Raw genomic sequence first — 17,281 nt, forward strand, 5'->3', positions numbered from 1 at the left:
CAAACCACGGTCATAATAACCATCGTCATAAAAAGATATCAATCTGCTGAACTATTGTCGCTAACATATTTTCAAGTATAAACATTTTAACAAATCAATCAGAAATCATAAAACAATCTACCAAAACAAATAGAAACGGCTTCTTGTCTCTTCAGTCGCTTTTTTAAGTCGTAATCTACATCTACAAGCTTTGTATTTAAGTTAAAACAGATTTTTTTTTCTCTTTTTCTATATTTAATCATGTTATCAAATAGATCATGTCGTCTGTCCAATGTTAAGATTTATACAATATGGTATCAAAATAAAAAATGATGTTTCCGCTGATTTTTCATTAATGTTGCAAAAAACTAACTTTACAACTCAGAAAATTACATTTTAATTGCAGCAATGATAAATAATTACGTACAAATCATGCATGAAGTCAATACTTCAAAGAGATCCTTCATTTTTGACCTTCCGACAAGTGAAATCAGGTATCAATTACCTCCTACTGATCAGAATAAAATGCTTCAACAGTTATTATTCCTGTTTCTTCCACTACCTTTTGAACAACATTAACAAGACAAAATTTTAAATTATTTCCAGGTTTTGCATATACCCTCTTTAATCATCGTTAAATTGACGCTTCAGTGTTAAAAACTTCTTTTGCTTATTCCAATTACTATCTAATTTCATTTCCAATAAGTTAGTTATTTATGATGTTTTGAAGTTGATTATCACCCAAGACTTAATTTAACCGGAAAATTTAAAGATATTTTTCATAGATTTAAAACAATTTCTTTGATCAGAAATTTTGAATAATATAATGAAGTAGCTAGTTATATATATTGATTATAATTTAATTTAGCAAACATTTCTAAACGCTTAAATTATTGACAAACTTTTTAAAAGTCGAATATTCAATATAAACAAAATTTTTATGAAATAAAGGTGTGACAAAGTAGTTATTTTCATAACCGTATGATTATTGTATTCAATTATTTATGTCATAAATACGGAGGTGGTAACTTATTCTTAAAAATAAAAGTGTAAACGGTGGTGTAATATCTTGAATAATGCATAAGAATTCATCGGTTGAATCAGCGGTGTCGTTAAGTTTTCATAAATTTATATCATATCTTTAATATAACGTTTCTTTAAATTGCAAGCTCGAGTTTAATTCTTCATTCGATATATTCAAATGCCGTTTAAACGCCTGAATTATCATGCAATTCTAACAAGCAATAAATAAACTCCTCATAGATACCAAGATTGAAATTTTGTATTTGCGCCAGACGCGCGTTTCGTCTAGAAGATTATAAATCAGTGACGCTCGAATAAAAAAATATTAAAAGCTCAAATCAGGTACTAAGCTGAAGAGCATTGGGGACCAAAAAATCCCATTTTTTTTTTGCCAAATACAGCTTATCTATTCCTGAGGTAGAAAATGATCTTTTATGCTATTTTTTTTTTTGGTTTCAAAATCCAACATGACCGTGTTCGAAACATAGAAGCAAATCTACTGCGTTGCAATCACTTAAATACATGGTAATCTTTTAAATATATCATTGTCATTCAAGTAAATCAAAAGAATTACCACAGTGTTAGTCACCAGAAGAGGTAATTGCACCAACTTTACTTTGTGTTTTCTTTTTAAAAAAAATCAATAAAATGGGTTGTCGTATTTGAAAAGGTCTCCAATATGTTTTTAGTCCAATATAATATGTTTTTGTTGATGTTATCACATTGTTTTAAACAGAAATAAATGTAAATATAAATATTTGTTACATAGAACAAATCACAGATCTAACATAATCAAATAAAATGTAGGCTTGGTTCAATAAATTATATTGCTTTAAAACTGGATCAATTATTTAAAATATTAGTAAATGCTTTTACCAGTGCTATTTAAGGAACATTCTGAAGCTATAAAGCCATCACAATATGTAATTAACTTTCAACATATTTAGCTAAATTGACGCATCATAATGTATTTATAATTACTTCTAATCGATTCAAAGATGACTCCTGGGGCCAGTTCTCGTGTCAACGGATCATCACCGTGGCTTCGTCATTTGCGATTTTCAGTGATCGCTGCAAGCTACTGAATAAATAACGAAAACTGATCATATCTAGTTCAGATGTAGTAATTGTTGAGAATTTGTTGCTTTAAACGTCGGTGCAGAAACAAATACCCGCAGGTCGAATTAAAACGCTTTGCTGGTTCAGGCCAGATTTGTGACAAGATTATTTAACGGAATTACTTTACCGTTGTATTAAATGAATAAATGTACCCACTTAATCCACTGTAAATGAAGTTAAGCAAATATTTGTCAGACATTGTTGTGTACAGTTAATTTAGAAAACGACACATTAGCTGTAATTGAATGAGAATTTCACCCTAGACTATTTGCTTAAATTAAGTGAAATTTCCAAGCAGCTTGCCTCCCAAATTACTTTAATGATTTACAATTCACTTAATAACAAACTGGACTATGACTTTACAGTTGATCAATGTGTATGAAACAATTAAGATATTTTATTTCATATTTTGTTCCTGTAAGCCTCGGTGATTTTTAAAAGAATTAATGATCCAGGCTAAACAAATTTACTTTTCTTTTCGATGATTTCGTTTTTGATTATACAATGTATTTATTTTTTCTGTCAATTGTTAATTAATTGTGTTTTCCTCCATGTTTTATGAAATCTAGGATATATTGCATAAAATAGCAATGAATCGTTTTTTTTGTAATTTTTTACGTACAGTTTAGTTTGTACAAAACATGAGGTTAACTCCTCGTGTATAAATATTGCCCTCAGTGGTTTTACAGTTCTATTCAGACACTTTTGATTTCAATGATCTCAAAATGTTTTATAGATTTGGTTTTTCGAAAGTTTGGTCAAGAAAGTAAGCGGCGACGCGTCGACTTTGAACACTGTGCTGTCGCGTAGCATACGTTTATATGATTAACAATACTAGAATGAGTCCTCGTTAAATAAGTCATGTTCAAATAAGTGTACACTGATACAAAAGCTGATCCATGAGCAGAACGACAGTATCAAAGTTTTACTGCAACTATCACGAATTGGTTGACCGACATAATTTATCTGTGTCACAAGTCATTGGCGACAGATTTTCGCAGAGTTAAATCTTAAGAATATAATCGTCAACGCCGTCTGTTAGCTGATTGTGTCCTCTACCATACTGGTGAATTTTGACCTAGTGAGTATTCGTATGGGAGTGCATGCACGTATTGCAGTAGATATACTTATCTTTTTCTAAAAATGAAAAAATGAAAACTCATAATCTTCGGTACAAAGTTTGCATGCATGTAGTTTTTACAATATTATATAACAATGGTATCAATAGTAATAAGTGTAAACTTATCAACCGTTTGAATAATCTTATTTTTTAAGGTTATAAGATAATAAACAATGTACTAAGTATATAAATAATGTATTCATCGGTTGCTAAATAAACTCAGCATAGATAAGAGGATTAAAATTGTATACGCCAGACATGCGTTTCATCCACAAAGGACTCATCAGTGGTGCCCGACTTAAAATAGTCAATAAGTCAGAATAAAGTACGAAGTTTAGGAGTATTAAGGACCCACAATTATGGCTGCAGTAGTTTACCAATGTTTAAATCTCGAAGACGAAGAGGCAACTTAAGGTATAATAAAAACTTAGTAAATTAAAAAAGAGCGAGACTAGTTACGTTTAAGGGTAAACATATATTACTATGCATGGATAGCTCGCTTTGCAAATACACACTTCATCAAAATGTCACAAGCGGGAATAAAACAAATTCGTCCAAATGTCGGATCACACGAATTAACTGGATCTAAGATCGCGAAAAATTTTGTAAGTGAGTTGAAACAACGACATACCGTATCTTTTATCAACTTCGTGATGTTGATCATAAAACTTCTGTTTACATTCCTTTTTCCTCGTTACTCTGTTGGAGTAGTTTTGTGAACTTATATCAAATTGTCTAAGATATTGATGTTAACGTTATACTAACAATGATATACTGGCGTATTAAATTACAATCCTGGTACTTTTGATAACTATATTGCTATTTTAAATAGTAAAAAAAGTTCAAACAGTATTCCTATTCAATTATCAATAAATATCGTTCCTACATCCTGTTGTAACTTATATTTTGGCATTTCACAAGGTCATGTTTTTCTATTTTGGCATTGTACAAGGTCAAGTTTTTTTTTCTTTTACTGTCTTAATCTTTGAGATATATACTGACTCATATTTTAGTCACGGAAACACGATATATTATTATTAGATTGTCTTTTCTTTCAACTAGCTCTTTTAGACGTTTCACGTGGCTCGGTATTTATACATTACGCCATTGTGCTATTATGCTATGGTGAATTTTGTATACTTGTCTTTTATATTTGCATATGTACTTGGTCTATAGAGAGTCTATATGCCTTTCTCTTTTTCTTAGTTAAAACGTTTATTTGCTTTGAAGTGGTTAAGATTATTACACTATGTTGACTGCCGTACCTTAAATTTTGACATTCTTACTTTTAATGTCTGTTTGTTTTGATCGCACATTAATGTCAATATAATTGAATTCTATACAACTGCCATACAAGTGAAATGTTTAGTTGGCTATAAAACCAGGTTTAATCAACCATTTTCTACATACTCAACTCAAACATTCTTATGTTTTATGGAAAATAAATATTAAGTACATTTATCTTTATTCGATCTCATATATATTCGTATTGTACTGAATAAGAATATCTTTAAAACAATAAGACCATGTTATTCGGTATTTAAAAGCTTGCAGCTGCTACTCAGACTTTGTAAAACGTCACCATTGTCTGAGCAGAAAGTTGATGAACCCGGTGTATGTCAAAGAGCGTCTCGTCCTTTTTCTTGAAAAATATCTTTTGAAGATATTAAGGGACCGTTCAATAACCAGATGGATGGGCCGGTGCATTCTTAATATCATTTCATTAAAAAAGTTAATGCCCATCCTTTTAAATTCTGCAAAAAAATCCTTGCCCATCTAAAAATAATAAAAAAAAGTACTTGCCCCTCTAAAACCCAAAGACTAACAAAAACATTTGTTTTTTTTCTATTTCAATGTTTGCATATTTATGTCTGGAAATCAAACTGGTGTATAAATACAAAATTCAAAATGTGCTTGTTAATTTCATATACATATTCTGTGTGTGTAAAAAAAACATAGCCCAGTAGTCAACACTTCGGTGTTGACATGAATATCAATAATGTGGTCATTTTAATAAATTTCCTGTTACTAAACTTTGAGTTTTTCGAAAAACTAAGGATTTTCTTATCCCAGGCATAGATTACCTTCGCCGTATTTGGCACAACTTTTTGGAACTTTGGATCCTCAATGCTCTTCAACTTTTTACTTGTTTGGCTTTATAAATATTTTGATATGAGCGTCACTGATGAGTCTTATGTAGACGAAACGCGCGTCTGGCGTACTAAATTATAATCCTGGTATCTTTGATAACTATTATTGTTTTTAAAACCAGTATGAAAAAACTATGAATATACATGCATAGACTTAGTGTGCAGCCTCAGATACAAAACCACAACTAAATCTCATTTAAGTAATAGTATCCTATTATTTATCAGCCAGCCTTTGATAGAGGCTTCAGAAGTGCTAACAATATTCATGTAAGTCAAAAAACATATGAAGAAATATTAACCATAATATTGAATGTACTTAAATTAAATTTTTCTGAAATATGAGGTCATTTTAAATTTAAAGCAGTTCAATGTATCTCTTTTTATGTCTTTGTTCTAAATTAAATAATTGAGGGTCACCACTTTTTCTCCCTTTTGTGACCATGAGACATGACCATTTATTCAAACTTGTTAACAATTAAAAAAAATTATTAACTAAATATCCAATCTATTCAATTTTTAAAGTACCCTATTAATTTAAAATAAAGGTAATACTGTAAAGTAAGGGACAATAACTCTTAGACATAAGTTAACATATTATCTTATGCTGAATAACTAATTATTGTCTGAATAACAGAGCATGTTAATATTTCAAATAAACAATGTCCCTTCATCTTTTCTTCTTTACAAGAAAGAAAGAAATTATAGTCTTTTTAAAGCAATTTAGGAAGACATGTTTTTGACTTTGATGCATCTTTTTTTTCTTTCATATTAATTAAATTCCTAGTTTTGACAGAATTACACCACAATGCAAAACAACCTGGTATTCTGTAAGATCAATATGTATATGAAATAGCAGTAAATTTATATGAAAATCCAAGTTGATTTAAAAAAGTTATAAAAAAATTTAAAGGTAACTATCTGGATTTTTTTTTTATAGATTCCATAAAAATGACAGCAATACACCAAACTACTGAACAACCTTGCTTTCTATAAGATCAATATATAAATGAGATAGCTGTAGAGTTTATGAAAATCCGGGTTGATTTGAAAAAGTTCAAAGGTGACAAACTGAAATTTTCTTACCTATTAATAAAATCCATAAATTTAACAGCAATACACCAAACTACCAAACAACCTGGCTTTCTATAAGATCAACATATAAATGAGATAGCTGTAGAGTTTTATGAAAATCCAAGTTGATTTAAAAAAGTTATAAAAAAAATTAAAGGTGACTAACTGAAATTGGCCTAAACTGAAAATTTTAGCTTTTTTTTTAACCTATTTATCAATTCCATAAAAATGACAGAAATACACCAAACTACCAAACAACCTGGTTTTCTATATATAAGATCATCATTTAAATGAGATAGCTGTAAAGTTTTATGAAAATCCAAGTTGATTTGAAAAAAAATTAAAGGTGACTATCTGAACTTATCCTAAACTGAAAATTTGAGCTTTTTTTCTTACCTTTTAATCAAATCCATAAATTTAACAGCAATACATCAAACTATTAAACAACTTGGTATTCTATAAGGTCAAAAAAAAAATCAAAGTTAGTCCGAACAGATTATTCTAGCTTTTTTATTCCTTAATTTAATCCTTAAAATTGACAGAAATGAATCAAGCTATCAGTTTGTTGAGACATGTTTTGTGTGCCCGCAAAAGAAATTCCTACACACCGATAAAATTGATAGCAAATTTTTTCTTATAAAATAAGTTCTGGCCCATCCACTTAACATATTAAAAAAGTTCTCGCCCATCCAAATATTTCCACCAAAAAAGTGCTTGCCCCGCCCTATTTTGCACCGGCCAATTCATCTGATAAATATTGAACGGTCCCTAAGAACTTGTTGATAAATATTCTGTATCAACTTCACAAAAAATACACGATGACCTTTAAGTACAGATTCAGGTAACGACGTCATTATCACGTTGATAACGTGTTGTATAGTGTTCTCTTATTTGTCTTTTTGAATATTACTTTTACTGTTTGGTCTGTTCTTGAGGATATCCATTTGACGTGGCTCGATATCTATAGTTATATACATTCCGTCATTTTGTTATTGTGCTATGGTAAATATTTTGTATTCTTGTCTTTCATTTTTGTTTGTGTGTTTGTCTCTATGTCTTTTTGTGTTTCTTTGTTACAAGTTTGTTTGATTTTGGTGGTTAATACAATGTTGACTGTTGTATCCCTATTTTGACATTTTTGCCTGTTGTGTCTGTTTGTTTTGTTCGCACATCGTTGCCAATATAGTGGAATTTTATGGGACTGTCATAGAAATTAGAGGTTTAGCTAGCTATAAAAACAGGTTTATTCCACCATTTTCTACATGAGAAAATATCTGTACCAAGTCAGTAATATGACATGTGTTTTTATTCAATTGATGTGTTTGAGCTTTTGATTTTGAGTTTTAGGACATTCCGTTTTGAATATTTCTTGGAGTCTAGTATTTTTCTGTAGTTTACTTTTTGATAAACCAAATTACAACCATTTTTGCAAAGAAATCTAGTAAAAACTGCTATAAATTGCCTAATAAATCTCACTTCAAACTACTTCAAACTACATAAGTAAAAAAGGGGCAAAAGATAGCAAAGGGACAGTCAAACTCAAAATCGAATTTATATCGGTTCTGTTTCCCTCTTTTGTCTTTTAAAACTTTTTGTCGCTCTGATGAAACTGTCATACAAGTGAGAGTTTTAACTAGCTATAAAACCAGGTTAAATCCACTATTTTCCACTAGTTTTGCATTTTTCTTGGAGTTCAGTTTTATTGTGATTTGAGTTTTTACATATTGCCTTGTGGGAGTTTAAAATTTACTACATTGTTGAAGGTCTTAAAAGGCTAAAAGCCGCTTACATCCACGTCATTTGGTTTCATTGGCAATCATACCATATCCTCTAATTTGTTATCGTCCTGAACATGAATGAAATGTAAGCTGTTGGACTTTTACCTAACAATAATCAATTAATCAATTTTATTTTCACAATAATTTTTTTATATTGAATCGAATTTAAATTTGAAAAACAGCATTTTCGATTGGGTTTTTTTAACTTTCGTATTTTCCAACCTTTTACGGACTTTTTGTTATGGTAGGAGTTTATTGGTCGTTTTTCCTCTTGGTGGTATCGATTTGTTTTCATTTAATTGTTTTTAATTAAGACCTTTGTATTGTCTCCCCTGTCTTTTATAGTTTATGATTTAAATAGTTTACACTTTGATTCTATAAGATTTAACAAATGCTGTCATACCTTGTAGTTAAACCCCATTCGCTTATTTAAAATTCAAACGATCGTTTTCATCTTATAGAAATAAACTTTTTTTTAAATGGTCTCTATTTACTAAAGCAGTAACTATTCGAAAAAGAAAAATGAATACAATAAGTGTTGTTCAACTTCCAATGTTGATGTACAAAGGCTTGATTCTTATGGTCAAAGAAATAAGTTGAGAATTTTATACTCTACTGAACAATATTTATTGCAACATATACCTAATCGATATCGCAGTACATATGCTAAATAAAGATGTGGAGTAGCACCTTTAAAAATTGAAACTCAACTTACGAAAGATTAGATTTAGACAAAAGATTATGTTTCAATTGTGATGATATAGAAGATGAAAAACATGTACTGTTAACATGTCCATCATATGAAGATCTAAGACAGTCTTTATTTATTGATATAATTCATCAACATAATAATATGTTTTTAACTTTATCAGATGATGAAAAAATTATATTTTTGTTCAAAAATACAAATGTTTGTAGTTCTGTTGCCAAAACCTGCCATGATATTTTATTGCGACGAAATATTTTCTTATACTGTTGAAAAATTATTATGATATTGTATTTCTTTTGTTTACATGTACCAATTTTTTTTATCTTTGAATATGCATGGTGATATTGCACTTATATGTTTTGTGTAAATAAAAAAAAATGTTTTATTCGGATGTTTTATAATTGTATATAACAGTCTCTCATTGTTCTTTTAAGAATGGCACATACATTCTAAATTTTTATATTGTGTATTTAATATTATATTGTGTTTATACCTCTATGTATGTGGTGAGCCTATAATAAACTATTGAATCTTGAATCTGTTAATTCAGGTTTAACTTAATTAAATGCATTATCAAATCATTAGAGGAAAATCAAAGTAAAGTGTAAGAGTTTAACAATACATAATTAATGCGGATGATCGTATTGGTCGAGCGTCATCTGGGATTTTTTAATATAAATTCCGTTACTTTTATATCACCATATCCCGTTAAATGTAACATACGACTTTCATATACTGTTCAAAAATTCTCTTTAGACATTGATGTTAATCAAAGCAAAGCCTAACTGTTAAAAGATAAAACCGTCAACCATCAAATATAGCAGAAGCTTTTGAATTAGTTATGCTGTGATGATCGTTTGGAAGCTATAGTTGTTCAAGTGTGAGAAGCGTGCCTTAAAATGTTTTACAAAAAATTAATTGCAAGTTGATAAACCGTTTAACCATTACATTTTAAAATAAAATCTTAAAACGTGTGCTTTGATCTTTACAACATGTAAACATTGTTTCGTGGACTCTATAACATATGCTATCCAATTGATTGAATGGTGAGAGAGCTTAGGACTATATAATTGTTTAAGAAATGAACATGCTTGATATGGATTTGAACACTTGACTAGATAACGTTGTGTACTTGGATGGACTTTTTTAAATACTCTGTGCATACATATTTTTGTATGTCTAAACAACAATTAACCATTAAATATGTTCTAGCGTTTAGTATAGGGAAAAGAATTAAAATATCATAACTTTTTTCTTTAAATATTTAAGTATTGTTACAGTTTATTTCATTAAATTTCTCTCCAAGTTCAAGTACAAAATAATTGATTATTCATGTGTGATCATTTGGTTTTGGAGCATCTTTCAAAACTTAAATAATTCATACATGCATAAATAACTGAATCTGTATTATAATTCAAGAAGACATGTAAGAATTTATTATAACGGTTATTTATTACTACCAATTTAAAACTTATGTTTTATTATTATTCTATAAATTTAAAATTATACTGAACATCAACTGTAAAGTGATTTTGATGCCATATCAATACAAAGCGATCACTTCATTTATAACTTCTCTCATCATCATCTTTCAATGTGTGTCTAAATTCTCTATCAGATTTTTTTTTTTATAATTTGCAGAAAGATAAAATGACCGTGTAACAGTCACAGTCCATTTTCGTAAGAGTTATTAGCATAAATCTAAAAGCATCTGAAGAACGTTTAACCAAAACAATTTTCGAGAAACAACAATTTTGGGTTTCGCGTGTGATGTTTTTCTGTAACTTTATGTTATTTCTGAACGGCAACCGTAAGATAATTTCCAAAACATACGCATTTTTATTTCTACATGGATTAATAAAATCTTGAATCCTGAATCCTGGATTTCAATAAAAACAGCAAATTATTTCTCCCCATCGCAGATAACATAACTCGAAATCTTTCACTACCAATTTTTAATTTTATATGCAAACTTTGGTACTATGCCTTTTCACGCACATTTTCAAAATTTGCTTTTAAAAAAATATAGAAGCACACCTAAACAAAAATATAATTAACCTAAGGATTCCTTTGAAACTGTTGTGTAAACATCGGTCATCTAAATATTATTTCTTCGGGAAAATATAGATTAGGCCAGTACCCGATCATGGATATAAATATACAACGATATAATAATGGAAAAAAGATTTCTGACCACAATTTTAAATCAATAACCCGAAGAAAAATATATATGGTGTTGGCCAATTTGCTTGAAATATAATCTTCTCTAATTTAATAATCTTTGGAAATAAACTCATCATAGATACCAGGATTGAAATTTTATATTTGACCCAGACGCGCGTTTTGTCTACAAAAGACTCATCAGTGGCACTCGAATAAAAAAATGAGCTTCTACGGTTTCTTTCAAACTGTTGCTTTGAGATAGATAGACAAAATTATTATTAACCAAGTTGGAGATTTTTAGAATAAATATAAATGTAAAATGTTGAAAATAAATATTTAAAATAGAATATGGAAATGTATTAAATTGATTCATTTAAAGATTAGGGCAACAAAATAATTTTCGGTGAACTCGGTTGCATAGGAATGACAGTTAATTCCTTCTTTACGTGTGATACGGTATTATTACTCATGTTAAGTGTCAAGGATGACAACAAGAGGCTCTCAAGAGCCTGTGTCGCTCACCTTGGTGCATATTAAACAATGGACACAGATAAATTCATGACATAATTGTGCTTTGGTGATGGTGATGTGTTTGTAGATCTTACTTTACTGAACATTCTTGTTGCTACAATTATCTTTATCTATAATGAACTTGGCCCAGTAATTACAGTGGAAAATATTTTCTAAAAATTTACAAAAATTTATGAAAAATGCTAAAAACTAACTATAAAGGGCAATAACTCCTTAAGGGGTCAATTGACTATTTTGGTCATGTTGACTTATTTGTAAATCTAACTTTGCTAAACATTTTTGCTGTTTACAGTTTATCTCTATCTATAATAATATTCAAGATAATAACCAAAAACAGCAAAAATTCCCTAAAATTACCAATTCAGGGGCAGCAACCAAACAACGGGTTGTCGGATTCATCTGAAAATTTGAGGGCAGAGAGATCTTGACCTGATTAGCAATTTTACCCCTGTCAGATTTGCTCTAAGTGCTTTGGTTTTTGAGTTATAAGCCAAAAACTGCATTTTACCCCTATGTTCTATTTTTAGCCATGGCGGCCATCTTGGTTGGTTGGCCGGGTCAAACCACACATTTTTTTAAACTAGATACCCCAATGACGATTGTGACCAAGTTTGGTTTTATTTGGCCCAGTAGTTTCAGAGGAGAATATTTTTGTAAAAGATTACTAAGATTTACGAAAAAATGGTTAAAATTTGACTATAAAGGGCAATAACTCCTAAAGGGGTCAGCTGACCATTTCCTTTGCATTGACGTATTTGTAAATCTTACTTTGCTAAACATTATTGCTGTTTACAGTTTATCTCTATCTATAATAATATTCAAGATAATAACCAAAAACAGCAAACTTTCCTTAAAAATACCAATTCAGGGGCAGCAACCCAACAACAGGTTCTCCGATTCATTTGAAAATTTCAGGACAGATAGATCTTGACCTGATAAACACTTTTAATCCAGTCAGATTTGCTCTAAATGCTTTGGTTTTTGAGTTATAAGCCAAAAACTGCATTTTACCCCTATGTTCTATTTTTAGCCATGGCGGCCATTTTGGTTGGTTGGCCGGGTCACGCCACACATTTTTTAAACTACATACCCAAAAGATGACTGTGGCCAAGTTTGGATTAATTTGGCACAGTAGTTTCAGAGGAGAAGATTTTTGTAAAAGATTTCTAAGATTTACGAAAAATGGTTAAAAATTGACTATAAAGGTCAATAACTCCTAAAGGGGTCAACTGACCATTTTGGTCATGTTGACTTATTTGTAAATCTAGCTTTGCTGACCTTTATTGCTGTTTACAGTTTATCTCTATCTATAATAATATTCAAGATAATAACCAAAAACAGCAAAAATTCCCTAAAATTACCAATTCAGGGGCAGCAACCCAACAACGGGTTGTCGGATTCATCTGAAAATTTGAGGGCAGAAAGATCTTGACCTGATAAACAATTTTACCCCTGTCAGATTTGCTCTAAATGCTTTGGTTTTTGAGTTATAAGCTAAAAACTGCATTTTACCCCTATGTTCTATTTTTAGCCATGGCGGCCATCTTGGTTGGTTAGCCGGGTCACGCCACACATTTTTTAAACTAGATACCCCAATGATGATTTTGGCCAAGTTTGGATTAATTTGGCCCAGTAGTTTCAGAGGAGAAGATTTTTGTAAAAGTTAACGACGACGGACGACGACGACGACGACGACGACGACGGACGACGGACGCCGGACGCCAAGTGATGGGAAAAGCTCACTTGGCCCTTCGGGCCAGGTGAGCTAAAAACGAAATGTACTCTCTAACCGTGAACATACAGTGAAATGGCAATAATACGCGATTTTTTTTCTTATTTATAATCAATTAGTAATTGATCGACACTGTACAAGACACAAATACATGTATATACTTTATATAATAAAGATTGTATTCCTTCTTTTTTATATGGAATTTCCTATTTGTCTAATACTTAGATTTTTACAATAATGCAATAATTTGTAAAATACAAATCCGAAAAACGTGGAAGAAAATATGAACCGTTGTCTGTGTGTAAGCTTAAATTATCAAGTATTAATTCAAATTTGTATCTAACGCAACCCTTCACTCAAAGCAAGCAATCATCTATTGTAAAAAGTCAGTAATTATATTCAATTACAGGGATTTAACGGAAGCACCAACGTCCAAATTGATATTTTGAATGGCTTTCGAATATGATCCCATATGTTTGAGTGTATCACTGTGAGCGAAGAAAGACCGAGTGACAGTGATTAAAGCTTTCCAAACAACAATGAAATATAATTTAAGACTGAAGATTTGGTCCATCGTTATTTGTCGCATGAATAACAAACTACGTATGATAAAGTTCAGTTGTTTTAATGAAGCATCACTATAGAGAACGGATAGCTACTAATCTAGCTCTAATTAACTTCAATTTCTATCATCAATATCGTGTGTGCACCCATTTTGATTTTATATTAAATATCTAAAAATTATTTTAATTGAAGAAGTATTTCATTCGGTAAAAGTGTTTATGAAAGTGTTCTATAAAGTGGATATGACTGAAATGTTCATTTGTTGTCGCTTGTGTATTTTAGAATTCACTTCAGGCATATTTGACATTGCAATTAAATACCCGGCAAAAAGCTTTAAAGTTACTAAATTTCCGTACTATAACATGGTTTTATTGTTATTCTAAAAAGTAAAAATCACAAAAATATCGAACTCTGAGGAATATTCACAACGGAAATTCCCTAATAAAAGGGCAGAGTAAAAATCTCAAAAACATCAAACGAATGGATAACAACTGTCATATTCCTGACTTGGAACAGACATTTTCACATGTAGAAAATGGTGCAATAAACCTGTTTTTATAGCTAGTTAAACCTCTTATTTCTATGACAGTCGCATAAAATTCAACTATATTGACAACGATGTGCGAACAAAACAAACAGGCAAAACAGGCAAAAATGTCAAAATAGTTGTGCAATAGTTAACATTGTGTTATAATATTAATCACCAAAATCAAACAAATATGTAACAAAGAAACACAAACAGGCATAGAGACAAACACACGAACAAAAATGAAAGACAAAAATACTAAAAAATTACCATAGCACAATAATACAATGTCGGGATGTTTATAACTATAGATATCGAGCCACGTCAAATGGATATTCCAAGATAGACTAAACAGTAAAAGTAACATTTTTACAAAGAGAACACTACAACACATGATCAAGATGATAATGACGTCGGTACCCAGAATCTATACTTTAAGACCATCGTGTCATTTTTGTGAAGTTGATAATCAACAAGGGATTGATATCTTCCAAAGAACTTTTTTAGAAAAAAAAACGAGACGCTCTTAGACATACACCTGGTTCATCAACTTTCTGCTCTGACACTGCTGACATTTTACAAAGTCTGAGTAACAGCTGCACGCTCTTGAATACTGAATAACATGGTCTTGTTTTACATAAAGTACTGGATATTCTTATTATAATAAGTACAATATGAATATATATGAGATCGAATAAAGATAAATGTACTTAATATTTATTTTCCATAAAACATAAGAACGTTTGAGTTGAAGATATTGCTGATTTTATTGTTTATCAAAATTTAAGAACGTCAAGAGTCAACAGAGTTTAACGTTTGTAAACGTCTAAAGTATAATTTCAACCAATATTAGGGGAATATTGCACACATGCACTTACATGGCTGCCTAACGTTGACTCACAAAACTTAATTAATACATCTTTCGCGTTGTGCTCTTTATTTATTTCACAATGACAAATGGTAAAAGCAGTGGACGATACCAGAATGGCAGCATATAGAAAAATACAACTGTTTATCGGAACCCAGAACACAATATACTTTAAAGTATGTAAAAATTGACATGTACAGACAAATAAGAAAAGACAAAATTCAGGTTAATATTGACAAAACGGACAAGACATCAAGTCAGGTGTATAGACAAACAGGACAATACAAGAGGTCAAGTTAATATAGACAAACTAGACAAGACAACAAGTCAGGAATATAGACAAACAAGACAACACAACAAGTCAGATATATAGACAAACACGATAAGACAAAAAGTCAGGTATACAGACAACCAAGACAAGACAACAAGTTATGTATAATAAAAAAACAAGAAAATGCAATAAGTCACGTATATAGACAAGTAAGACAAGACGACAAGTAGTGTGTTCATACAAATAAGACAAGACAAAGACAGTCAGCAAATAAGGTGTACAGACAAACAAGAAAATACAACAAGTCAGGTATATAAACAAACAAGACAAGACAGGTTTATTTAGACAGCAAATCAGGTGCACAGACATAAAAGACAAGACGCTTAACTTAACAAATTGGGTAGTGTAAATTCGCACTATAGAGCTGTCAAATACCTACCAGTAACATATATGCATTTACATATTCAGCATCGTTTTTTTTAACGTTCGTGTTACAAAAGGATAAGAAGTACGTAGGAGAATTGGTGTTCGCCCCATTTGATAATGTTGTCTCGTTTAATTCCTGATATATGCATTTATTTTATATATATTAGACCGTTGGTTTTCCTGTTTGAATGATTTTACACTAGTAGTTTTGGGGCCCTCTATAGCTTGTTGTTCGGTGTGAGCCAAGGCTTGGTGTTGAAGGCCGTACATTGACCTATAATGGTTTACTTTTTTTAAATTGTTATTTGGATGGAGAGTTGTCTCATTGGCACTCACACCACTTCTTCCTATATCTATATATACGTTAAAACTTCTATGGAATATCATTTTCGTTTCGAAACGCATTCTCAAAGTTAAAATGTATATAGATAGCTACTTTTCTTTTGCATTTCAGAAAATGTTCGTCTTGAAATAAACTATTGTTATTTAAATTTTAAAAACTAATTTTATAAAATGCATTTTTAATTGGTGACAAGCTTTCTCCTTCTACTTCTTGTAGTAGTATTTACATAAGAAAACTCAGCGATATATATAGGTGAAACACCTTTGTCTGTGCATGTAATAAAATCATTAGACAATCGTATAGTTTGACAGATAGTGAGATTAGTATAAAACAAAATTACATTTTCCTTATTTTGTCAATAAATTTAATTACTTTTAAATATTACAATAATTGTAAGTATTAAATTGTTTTCCTTTTCCGAATTCAATGTACATTTTGCTTACGTTTATGTCAACCTGTGGTAAATATTGTAAATTGACGCAGCCAATAATTAATTGTGTCAGTTAGAAAAAAAATGTTAATTAATTAATGAATCATATATCAAATGATTTAAAGATGCGACCGCTATCATGTATGTAAGAACACATGTATATTTTTCTCTCCATTTACTGTCGTTGACTAGGAATGAGCTTCTATTAATATATAAATATATATATATAAATTGTATTTGGACATATTTAAATTTTTTTAATTACATGCATGATTGTGGTTTTGGATATTAATTACTGTTTATTAATGTCAATGGTTCAAAAAAGTAAAATTTGAATGACAAATAGAGGTTTGAATTAGAATACATACAGCGAAACATGACCTCTCTGGTGTAAACGGTAATCAGTCTTCTTCTTTTTTATTTTATCTCACCATCTTATTACTATGCATATTCATATTCATCAGTCTGAAAAATAAGA

Source organism: Mytilus galloprovincialis, chromosome 4 (genome assembly GCF_965363235.1).
Source record: "Mytilus galloprovincialis chromosome 4, xbMytGall1.hap1.1, whole genome shotgun sequence".
NCBI classification, from domain to species: Eukaryota; Metazoa; Mollusca; class Bivalvia; order Mytilida; family Mytilidae; genus Mytilus; species Mytilus galloprovincialis.